The 21,216-nt window shown below is 35.6% G+C and overlaps 1 protein-coding gene across 10 annotated transcripts in view; it reads left to right on the top strand.

The window, feature by feature from the left end:
* cntn4 (contactin 4) overlaps nucleotides 1–21,216 on the top strand; it is a 430,281-nt gene that overhangs the window by 112,231 nt on the left and 296,834 nt on the right. For 2 of the 10 annotated variants that reach the window (XM_087256006.1, XM_087256007.1), the window contains one exon: nucleotides 6,003–6,144. The gene's annotated coding sequence lies outside the window, so the exon portion shown is untranslated. 10 annotated transcript variants of the gene reach the window in all.

Raw genomic sequence — 21,216 nt, forward strand, 5'->3', positions numbered from 1 at the left:
GAAATACACAACAAACTGGTGTTCATTCTGATTTGTTGTCAATGTTGTATATCTAATATAGTCTATGTATGTAGTCCATATGTACAGTGCATGTTTAGATTGTGAGCATTTCCGATGTATATTTCAGATTTTCACCTTGAAGAAGGCAGAAATGTGCCTATCAGAGGCTATAGTACTACTATAAATTACACAGAACTTGCTGTCTTCTTTGGTTATACGATCCCCGTGCCATTGTGTGTCCTCACACAACTCCTCAGGTATGAGAGATTACTCCAATTTTCTGAGCGCTTCTGACAAATTGAAGCAAAATCCAGGCCCTTACGTCTTACCAGTGATAGAAACGTGGAGGCTTTTACTCCAAATACATAATTTTTAGCTCTCAAAAATATGTCCTGATGGCCTGAGGCAATTCACAATATAATCATCTCCCAGTGGCTCAGGTTTGGGAAGCAGCAAAGCGATTCTCGCCCAATAAAAAAAAAAAAAAATGCTTTGAATTATATTACCATGTTGGATTGACTGTCATCTCATCTTATCTGGTCAGATAAGTCGCCTTGATGTGAATTATGGTTGGACCGTGATAATGAATCAGCGGTTGATCTTGATTTGACAGGCTGAAGGAAGGCTTGTGAGCGAATCTGGGAGCCAGAGCTCGAGTTTTCTAAAACCCACAATTTAGGCAAGCTGTGCAAAAGAAAAAATGACATTTAAAAATGCATTGTCTCTGAAGGAGGGAAGGGAAATGATGGAGTGATACTTGCAGGATGTAGGCCAGGATCCTGCAGAAAAGCAAGTGTGCATATCAAGTCCATGTAGCCTTTATATAACAAGTGCCCTTTTCAAAATGAGCACAAATATGAGCACTTCCTGTCTAAATGTTACAGTAGCTGAAGCTTGTTTTGCAGCAAATGTGCCAGGTTCAGATGCTATGTTCCTTACATCTACTATATATATGCAATGGATCGCATATGTTGTGTGTACACATTTTAACAAAATGTTAGTAATTATTATACATATATGGTATCCTGATCTTTTGTTACAAATTGTAAACCATTCAATCCGTCTTAATTACCATCAGCTGTGTGTATAAGTATTAATAAGTATTGTAATAAGGGTTTGTATTGACTTATATTCACTGTTAATGGATGTTTAGATGCGCTTAGTCAGGTTAATAACAGGCATTGTGCTTGGAGACAAAAAATAAAAAACTGATCAGAATATTGGCTTTGGGGCGACATGGTGGCTTAGTGGTTATCACTGTCACCTCACAGCAAGAAGGTCGCTGGTTTGAGTCTGTCTGGGTCAGTTGGTGTTAGGGCTGGGCGGTATGTCGAGTTCTGGGGATATACGATATCCAATGCGATGCAGTATTATACAATATCTTTCATACCGATATGGTTTGGCCACACGTGCGCATTCTGCGTGAAATAGACCACTCCAAGGTAGCACGCGAGCTCCACTTGCACAAATGAGTGCATACGCAAATGAATGATTCACTCCCCGAGTCATTTAAAAGATTTGTTAAAAATGAACAAATCATTAAAAAATGACCCTTCACTACACGCACCATAGAGGAACATGCAATGCTGGTCCCCGGACAAATCTGACTCCCCCTTGAGTGCACGCGCGTCACACAGTGCCTGTAGCTGTCACAGCGGTTTATTAAAAACCTTTTATCGATCATTTCTTCCGCAATTGGCAGCAAGATTGAACATAGAAGCCTTGTGAAATTGACAAGCAGCACCTGAATGTGTTCAAAAGAATAAAAAACACCAAAATGAGACAAATTTATACCGCATTTTGAAAGTGAAACCACTTCATATTCACTGATTTTAAGTTCAGTATGTACTACACGATGGTCTCTTCTTTACATTTGCGCTATAACACATTTAGCTCTTTGTTCTGGTCTGTTATTGCATATTGACTTCAATTCCGATTATATTCTAATCATTGTATTTATTTATTTTTTCTGTTTAATTGATTTATTTATTTTAGACCTAACTGAAAGATGTGATTTGATTTTTTGTGTGCCTATAGTGTACAAACGGCTGGTGGTTTAAACGATTATTAAAACTTTAAAAAAGTAAAGTAAAAAAAAAACATGCATTTGTCTACCAAACATTTCTTTTTCTATTTTAATAACTCATTACTCCTTCAACAATATAGGAATTATAATTATAATGAAGATGATAACAAGAGAGCAGGCAGTGACGCAGTAGGTAGTGCTGTCGCCTCACAGCAAGAAGGTCGCTGGGTCGCTGGTTCGAACTTCGGCTCAGTTGGTGTTTCTGTGTGGAGTTTGCATGTTCTCCCTGCCTTCGCGTGGGTTTCCTCCGGGGGCTCGGGTTTCCCCCACAGTCCAAAGACATGTGGTACAGGTGAATTGGGTAGGCTAAATTGTCCGTAGTGTATGAGTGTGTGTGTGTGAATGTGTGTGTAGATGTTTTCCAGAGATGGGATGCGGCTGGAAGGGCATCGGCTGCGTAAAAACTTGCTGGATAAGTTGGCGGTTCATTCCGCTGTGGTGACCCCGGATTAATAAAGGGACTAAGCCAACAAAAAATGAATGAATTAATTAATAATAACAAGGAGGGAAACCCCTGTGTTGTTTTTATAAATTATAATTAGCTCAAAAACTGTTTAATAAAGTTATAAAGGCTTTGACTCTCAAGTGAAAATTAATACCAGATAAATATTGTATGCCTTCATTTCTCCTAAAAATACAGAGGTTCGATTTTTTTTTTTTGCCCATATCGCCCAGCCCTAGTTGGTGCTTTTGTGTAAGTTTGCATGTTCTCCCTGTGTTCACGTGGGTTTCCTCCGGGTACTCCGGTTTCCCCCACAGTCCAAAAACATGCGCTATAGGTGAATTGAATAAACTAGATTAGCCGTAAACGGACTACAGTACCACTATGCTAAAAACTCTTTCAGGTGGGGTGCTATAGTGTCTTGGATGCACAAGAAAAGAAACCTAAAAGCCACTCTGACGGCATTATTACTGAAATGTGTATATTGCATAAAAAGTGTAAAGCAGATTGGTTAGTTCTACTTGCATCAATCATGGTGAGCACGCAGCATTCTGAAATGTTTTCAACTAAATTGCATTGTTGTAGATTACATGTAAATCTGCCCTAAACACATGAATCGTTGTCCAGGTTTATTTGGAAACAGCACATGTTTTGCATTGGACGTTTTAAACTGCTCACAATATGTTTTCATAGTGCAAAGAAAAATTTGATTCCTCATCAAAGAAACTCTTTGAAAGTGACATGTTTTATGGGGCTCTAAGGGTTTACACAGACTGTCTGGCAAACATCACCCAAAAACAAGGGTGGCTCTGTCGAATCATTGGCTAATCCAGCTCATCACTGGCACCGTGTTAAATAGTTGGAGAGGCACAAGAATTTGTATTGTTCCTACAATAATGGTGATGTAATGGTGGTGGTGTTATGTTGTTGATGCCATTATTGTTCAAGGCTCAGGCTGTAATTTGGCTTAGACTGTAATACAGGTCCATAGCAAAAGCCTTTATGGGGCAGTGAGCTGCAATTTAAGCAGAATCAGTAAGGCACTGGTGCAGAGCTGGGGATGTGACATAGAAATATTAATCGTTACAGCTAGGGCTGCACAATATTGGAAAATATATATTTTATTTTTCTGCAAATTACAGGTAATTATAATTATTCAGCAAATTAGATATCACAACCATAGATAAATACAATAGAGCAAAGTTAAAAGTGAAAAATTCATTCATTTATTAATTTTCCTTTGGCTTATTCCTTCTTCATCAGGGGTCGCCACGGCGAAATGAACTGACTTGATGAACAATTTTTTTTCCAGGGCACCACCATATTGGACAAAATCTGACAATGCAACATTTAATTTGTTCTGCAAATTACTAGTAATTGTAATTATTCGGCAAATTAGACATAACAAACATAGATAAAATTTAAAAAAAAAACAAAGGTAAAGGTAAAACAAACTACTTCTTGTTGTCTGTGGAGTCTTGCAGTATTCTGTTACAAAAAAAAAAAAACTATGAATAATCAAATGTAAAATAACAATTAAATAAATAAAGTCCTTCTTGTATAAATAATCCAATAAAACTGCATCTTTATTTAAATGACAGACTTTTGCCTGAATGCTTTAAACTTGCTTGAAATATTTGCACAGTCACAAGCCTTAGAGGAATAGTTCACCCAAAAATGAAAATGTTATGATGTTTTACTCACCCATGGTTCATCCAAGATGTACAGGAGGTGACTTTTTTTCTTCTTCAGTAGAACATTAAAGACAATTTGTAGTTGAATCCGTGGTCCTTAATGATTCATATGACTGTAACCAAATTAATTAAAGTTAACAATATTGTAAATAATGTTAAGTTTTTTTCATTTTGCTGCACAAGACCTCAGTGTGTGTTTATTTTCAATTAAAATATTAGAAAAATCACCATTTACTGCCAGTATAAGAATCACCAAGCATCACAGAACCAGCTAAAAATTAATGTAAAGAGAGTCACCTACATCTTTGCTGAGTAAATTACCAAAACATTTCATTTTTTGGGTGAACTATTTCTTTAAAAACATATACAGATGACACATTTTCTCTTTATTTCTCTAATATAGTTAAACTCCGCAGTGACATCCCAAATCTCATGCATTCTGAACTGTGAAGGTGCACAGCTGAGCAATTCCAGCATTATGGATTCAAATTCAAATTCAAAACATAAGTTCAAATACAAAGTATATGTTAACATTATATTGAAACGTGTTTATATTTTTCAAAACAACTAACCACAGGGTTATGGGAGCAGAAATATCCATCTGTAAACATTTTTTTATATTTTAAATAAAAAAAATAAACATGCATTATGGATGTGACAAAAAGCATCTGCGAGTTTCAGTATACAACATACTTTGTAGAAATTCTGTGAATTAAACTGCACGACCTAAAAGAAATAATGATAATCAAAAGGATCAGAATTGCCTCGTACATGATTGATTTTATTTTATTTGACATTTTTGCATTTATGAAGGAAAAGCTCTGTTATGAATGTGACACTTTTCTGTTATCATGTGACAGATGTGAAATTGCCACTAGTGTGACTTTGGTAAATCTAATATAATAGTTTTAAAACAATGACAGATACATTTTTGAGTATTTTAAAGTACTGGGAAATACTTGTTTACACAAAAAATGTAGAAATGGTTTCTCTATTTTGGTGAAAACTTTTTTTTTTTTTATGGCAATGTTGACATTTGCATGAAAATGCTAAGCTATATTTCTGACTCAACACTGCACATCCTGCAGTGTGACTATTGGAGAACGTTCATTGCAATATTGATGCTTAAGGGATATATTGTGTAGCTAGTCTTTGTGTGTAATCAACCACCATATGTTGGCAAAATACACCCCCTTATTTTAATTTCCCCCATAAGTCATAAAGTGTCATGAGCCATTTGACTTTTTCTATCAAAAGTGATATCACTTAGAAACAGACCCCGCCCACAGCAGGCAACTTAATCTTCCCTGTTAGCTTAGCTCCTCCTCCAAATGAGCATTTAAGAGCTGCATTCAAATACAAAGTGTGTTATAAACTGCTAACATTATTCAGAAGCCCTTCTCTTCTCCTCTCTTTTTGATTTATAATAACAGTTGTTCCATTCATATTAACAGCATAGAGCATTATGGGGCACTGTGTATTACTACACTGTTGTTTCTTCAATACGAATCTTTCTTTCTTAGTCATTTACATTCACAGATGTAACCAGTTTATGTTTATGTGATGTTTGTGTTTTTGATATTACCTTGTGTGTATTTGACATTTTATGTCCTCTGAAGACATCTCTAATCAACACAGGCTCATTCTGATAATGCAGCCCTATATACATTTCTGGAGATCGTGAATTATGTAGCCAGAGGAACGTACAGTATTGCTGCATTTCGTCTTTAAAGTAAATGCTAAAGGGTGGTCTGACACTGTTCCTTTTCGCGCTTAACAGCTGGACCCTTACCTCGGTGTGGACTGCTTTTCCGCTGTTAACAGTTTGGCCGGGGGCTTGCCGCATATGTCGGTGGACTTGTGATATGGCGTAGAGTTGACCATGGGGTTCGAGTTCTGTGAAGAGCGATTCTAGAAAGCAGGTAAAACAAAAACAAAAGCCAAAGAATAAAATAATCAAGTAAATAACAGGGTGAGAATGTAAAAATGTCTAAAAATGTGGTTAAAAATCAGGCTGCCGCGAGGGCTTTTCTTTATCTGGATTGTTTTAAACATACTATTGGTTGGGTTTATGGAACGGGGAGAGTGGGTCATTCGATCGGTCAGTCAACAATGGCCTCTGGTGGATTTAAATGAGATGGGTTGACACGAATGCCACTTGCAAGATGAATTTGAGATCTCAAAAAGTGTACATAGTGGCCTCTGGTAGATTCGTGAAAGCAAAAACTGAAAAAGAACGTATCTCCTGGGACATATTTGTCATTCTCCAGGAATGTATATAGGGGTACATTTTCAGAATGACTTCAATCCTGACTTCAATCCTGACAGCTAGCTTTCTGTTTCTGCACTCCCAATGTGTGTCCTCATAAAATTGTACATCACGATATTAAACTGATAGGACTAGTAAAATTGATGCTGAAGTACCGATACCAAAGCCCAAACCGATACTTCTATGATACATAACAAAAAAAAATAATAATAACAATAATAAAGAAAAGCGAAGAAACAGATCCAGGATGTTCCTTATTTTTTTCTATATAATTCACCTTATTTTATTATTCAATAACTATGTTAACAAACAGAACACTTCTGTGAGGTAGCTTGAACAATCAATTAATAAATAGCTTAAATTCTTCATTTATTTTTGGACTTTAGTGCATCAGTAAATATATAAAAACAAATAAATAAATCTAATATAAGAACAAATAATACCTTAACTTAAAATACCCAGCAGGCAATCCTAAGTTTACATACCTCACAGTTTGCTATCCCATTGTTGTCATCATCAACTTTATAATACCTCCAGACCGCAGACATACTCGCTCTGCTTCTGTGTTCTGTTTTGCCGGCATTTAACCAGTAGCATCTCTGCAACAAAATGACGTCATGCCGAACACATTGCTGTTTCTCTGTAAAGTCAAAAAAGAGGTATAACTCTGTTCTGTGCCACCGCATAACTATATGTTTTTAAAATAATGTGAATATATATATTCCTAATCAGGAGTTAATGCAGGTAACATCCCTATTTACAGTACGCTAATTTACAGTATTTGTGGGGTATTTTGAGCTGAGACTTGTTATTAGGAGACCTGAGACATTTTTGGTGAAAAATATGGCTACAACAATGCCCTTTTAAATACAAAAAAAAAATGTTGCATGTTAAACTATCATGAACGCATGGATGAGATGAAGTCTGTTTGTTGAAGTGTTGGCATTTACATACATACGAAACAAACAGATGAGTCATATTAATGGAGATGTCAAGTGCCGCAAGATTATTAAGTGTTTTTAAATTCAATGAAAGCATCTGAAAATGTGTTTATTTTTTATTAGGGCACAACAAACCAAATGGAAGTATCATTATTCAGAGATCTCAATGTCTTGCTAAATATTTTAGCATTTCAATTCATCTAGAGGTGGTGATGGCTATGTTAACAAGGCTTTTGTGCTTCCAAGTCATATGCTTTTTAAGTAATCTTGCTTATTAAAAAAACCTAATTGATTCCGGCCCTCATTTAACCCGGTATTGATGTCGGTACTGTATTGTGGTGACTTCACTAAAAGGGCAAGGTTTCGTTCCGTGACCTCAATGCACTGAACTGTATAAGTGTTTACTTCGTATCGCTAATTTCTGCAGATCTCCTGTGCTGAGCAGAGTTTGTGTGGTCTTTGCAGCATATTAGTGGTGAATTTATTGTTGTCGGCATAAGATACTGCAATGGTAGAGAGTGTCCAGTGCACCAGAACTCACAGCCTTGGGCATTTGTCAGCTGTCGAAGTGAGATCTTGTTTGGTAGTAAAGCTTAAGGCACACTGACTGCAATTTCACACTCCCAGCTACTTCTTATAAATCTTGCAGAACTGTCGAAAATATGACTTTGGTGCTGTATTTCTTCTTACTTTAATGAATCTGGCTTTTTAAAAAGTATTTTATAGCTGCAGTGTTCCTGCGGATTTATTTTTGCCAAATGAAAATTGGAATTTTTCTGTCCATAGGATAATTTTTAAAACTCAAAGCAGATGTATGATTTAAACCTTTTTTTGTGTTGTGTTAGACCATGCAGGTAAATAAATTACATTAAATTTGACTTTCATATTATCATAAAAGGTGTTAAGTGTCTACGATTTCTTTGATGTCACATATTTATAGATTTTCCACACAGTCAAAATGTCCACTTTAGCATGGTTGATCCATGCTGATGGCAGATCTAGATACATTATTACCAATGCTGAATACAACCAGTGCTTAACAGAGAGATTGTAAGGGGATTTCCATTTCTATCCCAACATTTTCATTGTAGAAGTTGAAGCAGTTTACTACAATTTACAAATCTTTGCATGTAATGGAGAGTTATCATTCAGCAATAACAATACAGGATCTTTGGGGAAACACATTTTTTTTAACTTTGAATAAAATGTCCAGCACAGAATTTGCACCTCTGTACATTTCCACATCGTAAGAAAGTTTTTAACACATTTCTAAACATAATACTAGTTTCAGTAACTAAATTCTAATCACTAGCTTTGTTTATCTTTGCCACATTTTTTATTATTATTTTTTTTTCTGAACAGTGATTTATTTTTTTATTAAATAAAAAAGTAAGTTTCATCCAGACAAAGTAGGCACAGTGGAAAGAGTCGTAATACAACACATCCTTAGGATAATGCTTACTGACAAGTCTCTCACAGTACACACTGGGTAACAAATTAGATTGAAGACAACACACATTGTTTATACATATTTGGTGTTCCACCAAGCATACAGTACATACAGTATATAAATAACATAAACACATAACATTTCATTCAAAGCTGATCCGAGACTACTGGGGCCATTAACAAAATTCTGGTGGCCCTGTCAGTGCAATAATAAAAATCCCAAAATGACCTCAAACCCCTTAATCTGTCCGTTCAGAGGGGTTTCACTGTCAGCTAACAACACTGAGATGAAGCGCTCAGTAATTTGATAAAAGCTAAATTATCTTTGCCATGATGACAGAACATGATATTTTACTAATTTTTCAAGATACTAGTATTCAGCTTAAAATAACATTTAAAGGCTTAATAAGTTAATTAAGTTAGGGTAATTAGGCGAGTCATTACATAACAATGGTTTGTTCCGTAGACAATTGAAAAAAATAGCTTTAAGAGGCCAATAATTTTTACCTTAAAATGTTTATTATCATTATTATTAAAAAATATAAATTATACAAATAAGACTTTCTCCAGAAGAAAAAAATATTATAGAAATGACTGTGAAAAATGCCATGCTCTGTTAAACATAATTTGAGAAATATTTGATAAAGAAATATATATATATATATATATATATATTGGAGGGAAAATAATTTTAAATTTAACTGTATAATCAGAGATGTGTTGAAAAATTAGGATAGACAATAAAAGTGTATGAAGACAGATATTCATTTTATTTGGAAAAACTAGTGTGTAGTATTCGCCAAAAAATTTTTACTTTACCCCATGGCCACTTTTATCTGAAAAAAGAAAAAAAAAACTGTTAACCTGCATGATCCCGGTCTCAATATAACTCAATGATTTTGAAACCTGCATAATGTTTATATGTTTCTCATATTTATTGAGTTCATCTGAAGTGGGTGAAAAGGGTAATTTTCTGTAATAATTAGAGAAAGCATTATTTTGACAGTAAATTCAACATTTGGTGCTTTGTGAAATAATGTTTTTGATTAATTAGACATGTTTACCACAGGTTTTCAATGAAATAACACATTGCAGCATGATATTAAATGATTTTAATGAGCCTGTCTTATTTTGGTGACCAAATCCAATTAAATGTACAACACTGGCACAGTATAAAGTCATATTAAATAGCTGCGAATCATTTACTTGTTTCAGATATTGTTTTGCGAAAAAGAAAAATGGCAAATATCAGGGTGAAATAAATGAGCAAAAGAGCATTGTAGGGATGGAGTTTACTTAGACTTAAATATGCCATGTAAAAAAAATAAATAAATAAAATAAAATGTTCTTTCCCTCTGGTATTGATACATACTCCGATAAGTCACTAGTTAACTTTAGCAAAATAACCATTCATTGCTTTCATAGAGTATTTAAAGAGAAGGACGAAATGTCTCGGGGTCGCAAGTCTGTATCCAGGCCGACCTGTAGTGAAGAGCTCTCAAGCTCAACACTATGTATAATTTGGACTTCCATCTATACTCCTTAGATTTATCTTTGAGTAACTGATGTGCGTTTACTTCTGAATTGGGTTTTATTGTTTGATTTTGTAATTGGCATCACTATTATCTGTAATGTAAATGTTAACCTTTTTAATTAATTCTGGAGTTCTCGAATTCATTGCATCCTGTAGATTAAGTAGAGTCTACCATTATGATAGGACATAATTTTATCAATTTGTAAGGCACATTAGACTGTATGGAGCAGTGTGGCATGGAGACCTTGTAATAATCATTTAATCACTAATATTAGAAAGTTGTATGGAAATGACAAAATTCACTACTCTGTTAGTATGAGTGAGCAGTAGGCAACCAGACTTGAGTATTAGTAAACCCTACATCCTCTGACTAACTTCAGAGAGTCGAGATAATGACTGTGAGAAGGAACGCAATCCCAGGGTATGGAACTCTTAGCAGTCTTTGGTTACTAATGAACAATTAAGAATATTAAGAACAATTAGAAAATATAAAAATCTAAATTATATCACAACTAATAATGTGATCAGCCAGCGCAGTCTCACAACAATTCGTAACTTTTTTGATTAAGTGGCTAATTCGTATGAATTAGTACGATCAAATTTGCACAAATTTAGTATGATTTGCTCTTCACCCAATGACGGTTGGGTGCCACGCCTCCTTTGTAAAATTGTACATCTCATATGACTGAACTCAAAATTAGCCTCTAAACTGACAAAACGTAAACTCCTTACGTTTTCTCATGAGATCAGGGTGGATCAGCTAAAAACATAAATGGTAAAATTAGAATTTTTAAAATTGTCAGATTGAACTCGGAGTTGAAAACAAATATAAATTAATTCAAATAAATGAAACAATTCTTAACAGCGATAAAAATGCTTACAAGCATTTAACCTTCGACCATTCATCAGATTCCATCGTTGGACTAATCAGCATGATCTCACAAGAAAACGTAAGTATTTTACGTTTAGTGGCTAATTCCTACGAATTTGTATGAGTTCAGTCATATGAAATTGTACGCTTTTAAAAAGGAGGCATGGCAACTATCCGCACCCCTAAACCCAATCGTCATTTGGGGATGAGCAAATCGTACTAAATTGTACGAATTAGATCATACGAGTTAGCCACTAAATCAAAATGTTATGAATTGCCGTGAGATTGTGTTGGACAGATAGAATGGAAACTTACAGCATCAAGTGATACAAAAAAATCTATTTACAGATTATTCTAACCTGTACTATTCTTATATTTAAAATTTTGTTAAAAAATGGTTACAACCTAGTGATTTATAGGACAGTTGTGAAGTATAAATATTTAAAATAACATAAGTTAAATATATTGTTATCCTTTTATATAGTTACTATATTGTGGATATATTAATATGTCATCAAATGACTTTAGTTCTAAATATGCCTGACTCCTATTTTATTCAGTGCATCAAAAATTACATTGTCTTGAATGTTTTAGAAGCATGTTTAAACACAACTATAAGTTTAATATTCTGATATTCATGCCTGCAAGTGCAAACATCCAAGCCAGCGGGCGGACAGCCAGTTTAGTTTGTGGATGGGGAACATGGATGATTAAAGATTAAAGATTATGAAGAGCAAGGGGTCAGAGTTTGACTGGTTATCATGACTATAGTCCCTGTTGGTAGATGTAGCTGCACCATCTGAATTTAAATGAGCATCTTTCTCAATAAATGACCAAATAACGACGTGTCCACACCAGTGTTACTATATCACATTTCTGTGGCTCCCAGATAATTAGTGCTGGAATAATTGAATTGCTAACCTGCATGACTTCAAGATGATGTTGGAAGAGCATAAGCGGCACTTTTGCTATATAGCGTTTAAGGAGAGGAATGCAGACTGACAGAGACTGTAAAAGAACTGGAAAAAGCGGCAGATTTCACTGAACCTTTGACTGCGAATCCTATTCCGCTCACAACATTGTAACGAGATTGGCAAAGACAGAGTGGCTCAGCCATGAAGGTTACATTCAACACAAAGAGCTCAGCTTCACAGAGAGCCAGCAGAAAGACTTTTGTGCGGCTTTGCGTTGCAAGCCATAAGAAGACATTTTAAGCCACTCTCTTTATATCACCCGTTGCCTGAAGCTCCATGAAGCAGCGGTGACTTTTTTATGCCTGTGCGTTCACTACCCATTTTTCTGAGTGCTTGTCATTGATGCACCAATGCATGCCTGACGTTCAGCACCCTGGGCTTCTCTTTGGTTTAGAGAGAGGGATTTTCAGGCCCCAAAAAAGCAAGAAAGATGGAGGCATGTCACTTAGGCAACGTGTACCCACTTTGAAAATAGATTTGGGGGAAAAAAAGGAAATGCGTAACCCCCTCCGAGGCAGCTTGCAGATAGAACAAAATGCCATGAATGTATTTTTGAGCTGTTTTTTTTTTTGTTGTTTGTTTGTTTTTTTTTGTTTTTTTTTGACCATGGCAGTTCTTGAAATCCCACGCAAAGGACATTGCCTGCATGTGTGTTAGGATTTTTAAATAGATGTATACAATGGATATTAAATGAATTTCCAAATTATTAGTTAGTCATATATCATTAAATGTACATTTGTATCAAAGCAATGCAAGTTAATATCAAGGCAATTTTGGAAGTTAAAAAAAAAGCATGTTGCTGTATTAATTTGTGTTTGAATGACATATGACATGTAAGTTCAGTCATAATTTGGTAAATCATATGCATCAACAGCGGACTTGTGTGTGGTTAAAGAAACACTCCATGTTTTATGCATTTGGCTCATTTTACAAGTCCTCTAAGAGATACACAGTTGTGTTTTTGCATTTTTATCCTCCAGATTTGGTGGGAGCACTTTTAGCTTAGCTTAGCATAGATCCTAAAGTCAGATTGGACCATTAGCATCTTGCTCAAAAATTATCAAAGAGTTTTGATCATTTTTCTATTAAAGGTTGACTCTTCTGTGATTACATAGTGTTCTAAGACAGAAAAATGAAAAGTTGCTATTTTCTAGGCTGGTTTGAGTAGGAACTATACTCGCATTGTGGCGTAATAATCAAGGAACTTTGCTGCAGCAGGTGCAGTGATATTATGATGCAGAGGAGTCGAGCTTTAAATAGGAAAGTTATCAAAATATTTTTCTTTATTTTTGAGCGAGATGTTAATGGTCTAATCTGGTTCAATGATCTATGCTGAGGTAAGCTAAAAATGCTGCCACCATACCCGGAGATCAACTGAATGGATTAAAAAAACAGTAAAAATTAATTATGTTTCCCCTAAAATCTAGAGGAGTGGTAAAATGAGCCTATGGTTTTTAAAAAAAGTTCCTTTAACGTTCCTTTAAGGTATGAACAAACAAATCTCTGGTCCTATGACAAACACTTCATATATATATATATATATATATATATATATATATATATATATATATATATATATATATATATATATATATATATATATATATATATACATATATATTATTTTTTTTTTATATATAGAATCTTAGAATATATTAGAATCTTAATCTGACCTTTTAACCTTCTAATCTCTCTGTCAAATGATTAAATGTAATGTATGACTCATGTATATCACTGTTATCATTTTACACTCCTCGTTAATCAAAAACAAACCTTGGTTTGTTTGCTGCAAGTATGTATCATCTGGCCATTCAGCAGTGGTATTTTTTGACTTTTTAACTCAGCTCAGTTTATATTTTGGCATTTTAAATTCACCCATATTTTATTTATAATTGTATTTTCACAAAAGGCATTTAATAAAATTTGTATTCAATGTGCTCTCCATATGTATTTAAAACATTATATACAATTAGCATGATGCATGCCATGACCAAAACAAGAAATTGTGTATTTGACCCATATATTGCTAACAATGATGCATTTTGTGTGGCATTTGACAGGCATTTCTGTGTGGAGTTGAGTAATGTTCTCCCTGTTTGTGTGTGTGTGCGTTTTGTTTTTAATGTGCTCCAGTTTAGGTGAAATTAATGAACTAATTGCCCGTAATGTACAAGTGTGTGTATAAATGAGAGAGTGTATGGGTGTTTTCCAGCATTGGGGGTTCATGAGTGCACTCTCAGTGGGGTGTGTCTGGAAGCACATCAACCACTTAAAACTCTTAATAAATTCCTATAAATTCACATAAATTCTTCACTTTCGCCAACTGGTGAAGTTTCTTCCTTGCCGCTGTAGCCACTGGCTTGCATGGTTCGGGACCTGTAGAGCTACACATCAATGGATTTGCTCTTAAGTGTTTGGACTCTCAGTTGTGATTTTTAAACCACATTGAACTGAGCTAAACTGAACTGAACTTAGACACTGAAAACTGAACTGACACTCCAGACTGTTTCAATTTACTATGCTCTTCTATGTAAAGCTGCTTTGACAGAATTACATTGTAAAAGTGCTATACAAATAAAGGTGAATTGAATAAAATCAACGCAATCTCGCGGCAATTCATAACTTTTAGATGTAGTGGTTAATTTGTAAGAATTTGTATGATCTAATTCGTTCAGTTCAGTACGATTTGTTCAACTTCCAATGACGATTAGGTTTAGTGGTAGGGTTGGGTGCCACTTCTCCTTTTAAAGTTGTACATTTTCATATGACTAAACATGTACAAATTCATAAAAATTTGCCACTAAACTGACAAAACGTAAAATACTTACAGCTTTTTGTGAGATCAGTTTGCATAAAACATATGCCAGAGAAATTGGTGGTTCATTCTGCTGTGGTAGTCCCTAATAAATCAGGGACTATAAGCCTAAGGGAAGCAAGTGAACTAAGAATGAACAATACCAATATAACACCTATTAATCATAGTTCAACATTTACTAAAATGCCAAATTCATGCCTGTTAACATCAGTTAACATCAACTACCAATGTTAATAGAGATAACTATTTAAATTTAAAAATGTGTTTGTTCATGTAAGTAAATACATTATACATCACCTAAAACATTATAACCCATAATTACAATAATGACAAAAAAATTATGATTATTATAATTATTGTGGCCATAAATGAGCACAATTGAGAAGTGTGTTGTGGTGTTACATGCTTTTACCATTTAGGCATTTAATTCATGAACAAACTGGATCCAATAAAACAATTCACACTGTAAGCTGAGAGGCATGAGTGCGCTAGATTTGATCAACACATGTCCTGAAATAGAGCATTAACCCCATACACTGCCAGATCAATTGTGCAGCTTGTTCTGCGGTCTGGATTCTCCACCTCATTTGTTGGCCTTCTCGCTCATGTCTAAAGCTTGTGGTGGAATCAGCATGCCTGTGATGACCGAGCCCAATGGTTCTCATCTAAATGCTGTTTTTGTCCCTTGACCCCTGGAAAAAAAGAGAAAGAAATGACTCTCGTGTAGAGTGTTACAGTGCAAGAGTGTCATCAGATCGTTCACATTCACGTTTCCAATCAATCAGGCTGTTAACCTGTACTTGGAAACAGCATGCTAATGGAGAACACTTGAATGAATATGTGTTCAAGAGGAGTTTATTCTAAGCAAACTGTTTAAATGGCTCGGTTTGTAAAATGTGTATAATAATATGAAGCGGGTTTGTGGCAGAGATTGTCATCTTGCTGTTCATCAAAGTTTAAAGAGATAGCTCAGTCTGAAATGAAAATCGTCATTTATTTACCATCACGCTGTTCACAACCTGCACATATATATATATATATATATATATATATATATACAGGTATAGAATTTGTCCTGTTTAGTTTTTTGTGTGTGTGCATGTGTGTGTGCGTGCGTGCGTGCGTGTGTGTGTGTGTGTGTGTGTGTGTGAAGAGACATAAGATAATTCTTTCAAAGACATAAAAAACCTAAATTATTTCAAACTTTTTATTTTTTTGCTGTTGTAAATTTTCAAATGAGGTTTTAGTTTGATTAATTAGTGGTTAAAGAGCAACTATGATGAAAATCATCTTTTGGAAGCTGTTTGGACAGAAATGTGTGTAACGTGTGCCCACAGACATATTGGAGTGATTTAAAGCTTAACCTTAAATAATACCTGCCATGAGTATAACCGCATTCACCATTGTCTGGGAGCCTGGTCTGCACTATTAAGGTTGACGATTCATGGACTGTACCAAATAGCTGAGGAGGGGGAGAAGGGTGAATTTCCAGGAGACAGAACAAAACGGGAGATGGGTCTGAAATACAGGAAACTCCCGGGAAAAATGGGAGTGTTGGCAGGTATAGCGTGAAGTTCCAACATTCCACACTTAACTTTACCAGCTGAATGAGTGCATCATTCGGGTAATTAAAGTGCACTTATTATTTTAGAGTTTTCAGTGTCAACGCACTACTTATACTATACTACAAAATGGCGTAGAATTGTGCATAAGTGATTTGGGACGCAGCTTCTGTCTCTTTTTTTATTTCCTGACATTAAAATAGGATCCAAATCCCTCCCATATTGAGGCTCACCACAACGTGCTGTTTCTCCACCCACAGAATTGATTGACAGATGCATAATAACATGTCTGCGTAGTAACATGTATGAACATATTCACAAAACTGGACGTGCGCAAAGATCTGTTTAGCTCTTTGTGGTCATCTGCAACTCATCTCAATAATGAGTTTTACAAGTTTAAAGAGTTTTAAAAACAGTGCATGTTTGAAATAAATACAGTAAAATTGCTATGTAGTCCATCACCACAACCGCATAGTGTCAGTACAACTATAAAAGAAGACGCTTCAATACCAGTTTGTGGACTTAAATCAGGTTTATTTTGTACATTAATCTAATGGATGTCGATACATCAGTGGATATTAATGTGTATCCTGTCACATTTAATTTTTGTCAAATCTGAATGAAAACGAGTGTGTGTGAATGGTTTTGCGACATTGTGTGTGACTGGTCATTGCAGAATGGCTTGAATTAATTCCAAAGCAAATATATCTAACAACATTTGGGGAAGTTCTTACTGTAGTAAGAGAGATCTGCTTCATTTTTGTCAGTCACTGTGCTGTTTATCTATGTTAGACGCAGAAGTTGAAGACTACATCCATTAAAGTGATCTCTATGGTCCTGACATACATGTGGGATTGGTGAGCGGGGAGAACCAGCTCATTTGCATTAAAGACACAGGCAACAAAAACTGCTACAATATTCTGACATCTCAAATTCCCCAGATTTTTGGGGTATGTTGAGCTAAACTTTACAGACACATTCTGAAGACACAAAAGACTTATACAATAATATTTTGAATATCTATATTATATCTTGAAAAGGGGCTAAAATAGATGCCCTTTAATGCTCAAACATGGTGATAAAGATTTGGAATACAATTACTTTTTTATTTATCTATTTGAACTTATTCGTTCATTCATTCATCCATTCATTCTGTCATCATTTGCTTACCGTCATGTTGTTTCAAGTCTCATTTTAGCTCAACCTAACTGATTTTGTTTGGAATAAAATGAACATAAAAAGGGATATGAGATATCAAGATCCAAAAGTACAATAATGGTAACATAAAATTATGAATGAATGAATGAATGAATGAATGGATGGATGAATGAATGAATCAACGAGTGAATCAATGAATCAATGAATCAATTAAAAAATATTCTTATAACTTGGCGTCACTGTCAATATAAACATTAAAGCTTTCAATATTTATGTTACAAAACAGTATATAAATTAATATAAAATTTATAATTTACATGTCATCGACGGTATAGTCAAATGGTTCAGCACAAGTATCTGAACAAGTATTTTTTTTTTTTTTTTTTGACTGTGGAAAATTAAGTTTTGTTTGTGTTGTTAATGAAGTTTAAGGGACACTGATGTTGATTTTTTAAATATTAATTTATTATAGTTATAGTTCTTAGAAAGAAAATCGGAATCTGCAAAAAATTGGTATCAGCACGTCACAAAAATCAGAATCAGCAAAGAAAATTGCAATTGGTGCATCTTAAATTTCTCATTACTAATCTATGTGTGCATTTTTCTTAAAAACTCATCAAGTTGACTCACCATACCATTTATAATCGCAATCGTATATAGCAATATTGACCGCATTAATCGCAATATGAAAATATTTCCAAATAGTGCAGCTCTATCTGGAGTTTAATGTAATTTTTTTTTACTTTTTATTTGTCTATTTTAATTTATTAATTTAATAATTTATTCATTCATTTATAGTTTTATGTTTCTTCTATTGTACCTTTGGTGCTTGACATCTAGTTTCCCCTTTATGTTCATTTTCTTCCAAAAAAAAAAAAAAAAAAACAGCTAGGTTCAGCTAAGATGACATTCAGGACAACATGAGGGTGAGCAAATGATGACAGAATAGAAATTTAGGTGAGCAATTGTCTAAAATATCACTTTCACTCTTTTGTTTGTTAGAAATATGCTTTTGTCCCAAGTAATACACAGGAACGGTCTTCTACCTGGGCTAAAGGGCATTGTCAAAGGGCACAGTGGTGATAGAAGATCTTCTATTGACAAATCTTGATATAGAAAAAACCCATATTCGCACATCACATCAATGTAGAGCCAGCAGATTCCGAAAAGTCGACTGTCTGGTTTCAGATGAAAGACAATCTCCTTCCTGCTCGGATACAGAGAGAAAGAGAGCGGGTGTATGAGAGCAGATTAAGGTGGAGGCTGACCTGCAGATTGGACTGATTGAAAATAGAGATACGATATTAGACATGATCTGCGTCCACAAATCCGTAGCTTAAGTTGTTGACGTTACTTTTCAGGAAATAAAGTGGATTCAATCTCTGCAGCCCATGTGATTTCGATCTGGAAAAGCTCTTTGGAAAATTGTGCCTCAGGGTTAGTCTGGATATTTGAGTGCAAAGGTGTTAGCGTCTTTTTTGCTGCATTAAATGTGACATAGTATTCTCCTTTTCATAAGATGTCAAAGAAATTGCAGGTGTCCCCAGAATGTGCCTGTGAAGTTTCAGCTCAAAATACCCCACTGACCATTTGTTATAGCTTGTCAAATTTGCTCCTCATTGGGTGTAAGCAAAAACACAGCACATTTGTATGTGTGCCCCTTTAAATGCAAATGCGCTGCTGCTATCCAGAAAAGGGCGGAGCCTTTGTGTTATTCTGACACTCCAGAAACAACAAAACAAGAGTATTTCATACATCCAAAATGTCAGAAATGAGCAGTTGTTGTTTCAAGCCTCACATATTTAAACCAGACAATGATGCAGATCTCGAAGATTAAAATTAGTCTAAACCAGGATTTTTTTTAATGGTTAGTGTTTGCAGTGTGAAACTACACTGCTCTTGTGGTTCCATTAGATTACATTTGTCATATCATAGATTCGGCTTTATTAATTTACTGCACATGAATACACTTAGAAAATTTAACAGAACCTTTTATTTTACCTGCTAGTTACATTCTCTAATCTCTCACACCATAGCAAGCTACTCACACTTTCTCTCGTCTCCCACACCATAGTATGCTACTCGCATACTCTCTTACCTTCCTTGTCATATTATGCCACTCCCACTCTCTTTCGCCTCCTTTACCATAGTATGCTACTTGAATGCTCGCTTTCAACCCTCACCATGCATGTTCTGTCACTTCCCTTGCCATAGTATGCTACTGGCACTTTCTCTTGCCTCCTTCACCATACTGTAGTATGCTACTCACACACTCTCTTGCCTCCCTCACCATAGTATGCTACTCACACTCTCTCTGGTCTCACTCACCATAGTATGCTGTTCCCATTTTTTCTCACCTCCCTTGCCATTGTATGCTACTTGCATTTTGTCTTACCTCCTTCACCATAGTATGTTACTTGCATGCTCTCTGACCTCCCTTACCATAGTATGCTACTTACACGCCGTCTTGTCTCCCTACCAAAGTATGCTACTCACACTCTGTCTCCCTCAACATAGTAATTTACTCACACTTTCCCTCTCGCCTCCCTTGCCATAGTATGCTACTTGCAGTCTCTCTTACCTCCCTCGCTATAGTATGCTACTCAAACTGTCTCTTGCATCACTCATCATAGTATGTTACTCGCATACTCTCACCTCCGCTGCCATAGTATTCTACTCACACTCTCTCTTGCGTCCCACACCAAGTATGCTACTCACATTCTCTCTCGCATCACCTCTCTCACCTCCCTGTCCATAGTATTCTACTCACCATTTCTCTCTCCTCCCTCACCATAGTATGCTTCTCACACCCTCTTTTGCCTCTTTCACCATAGTAAGCTAGTCATACTCTCCCTTGTCTCCCTTACCATAGTATGCTACTCGCACTCTCTCTCCCCCCTTACCATAGTATTTAACTCACACTGTCTCTTTAAAATATGTATCTGCCACAGCGAAATAGAAACAGAAATAGTGAGCGCTGCAGTGGTGTTGTGGGTGGAAACGAGCAGATTAAAGGGTGGTAGTAAGTTTCTCCTTCCTACGTCACTGGTGGAGTGAAATCTGAATGGCACATTTTCCCACATGCTTGAATAAAAAGGCTTGCCAAAAGTAAGTTCTTTTTCCCATTTTCTGGGTTTTTAGAGGCACCAGGGACCTGATTATAGCATGTTAACATGCAAAAGTGGTATTTTCATGATACGTTTCCTTTAATAAACTGTGAATAGCGAGACTTGTCCGCTGCGGCAGCCGCTCATCTTGCTTTCAAGCCGCTTCCTCCTAGTAAAGCAGAACTTGGCTTTCTCTCAAGGCAACTTTTGACATGTTCCTGCTCACGACTGCTCCGCTCACTCTGAATGCTGCATAAATCACACTGCGTCCCATTTACATCCGTCTCTCTCCACCGGCAGTTCAGAACCGAACG

Source organism: Danio rerio, chromosome 6 (assembly GCF_052040795.2).
Source record: "Danio rerio strain M-AB ecotype USA chromosome 6, GRCz13ab, whole genome shotgun sequence".
In the NCBI taxonomy this organism is placed as follows: domain Eukaryota; kingdom Metazoa; phylum Chordata; class Actinopteri; order Cypriniformes; family Danionidae; genus Danio; species Danio rerio.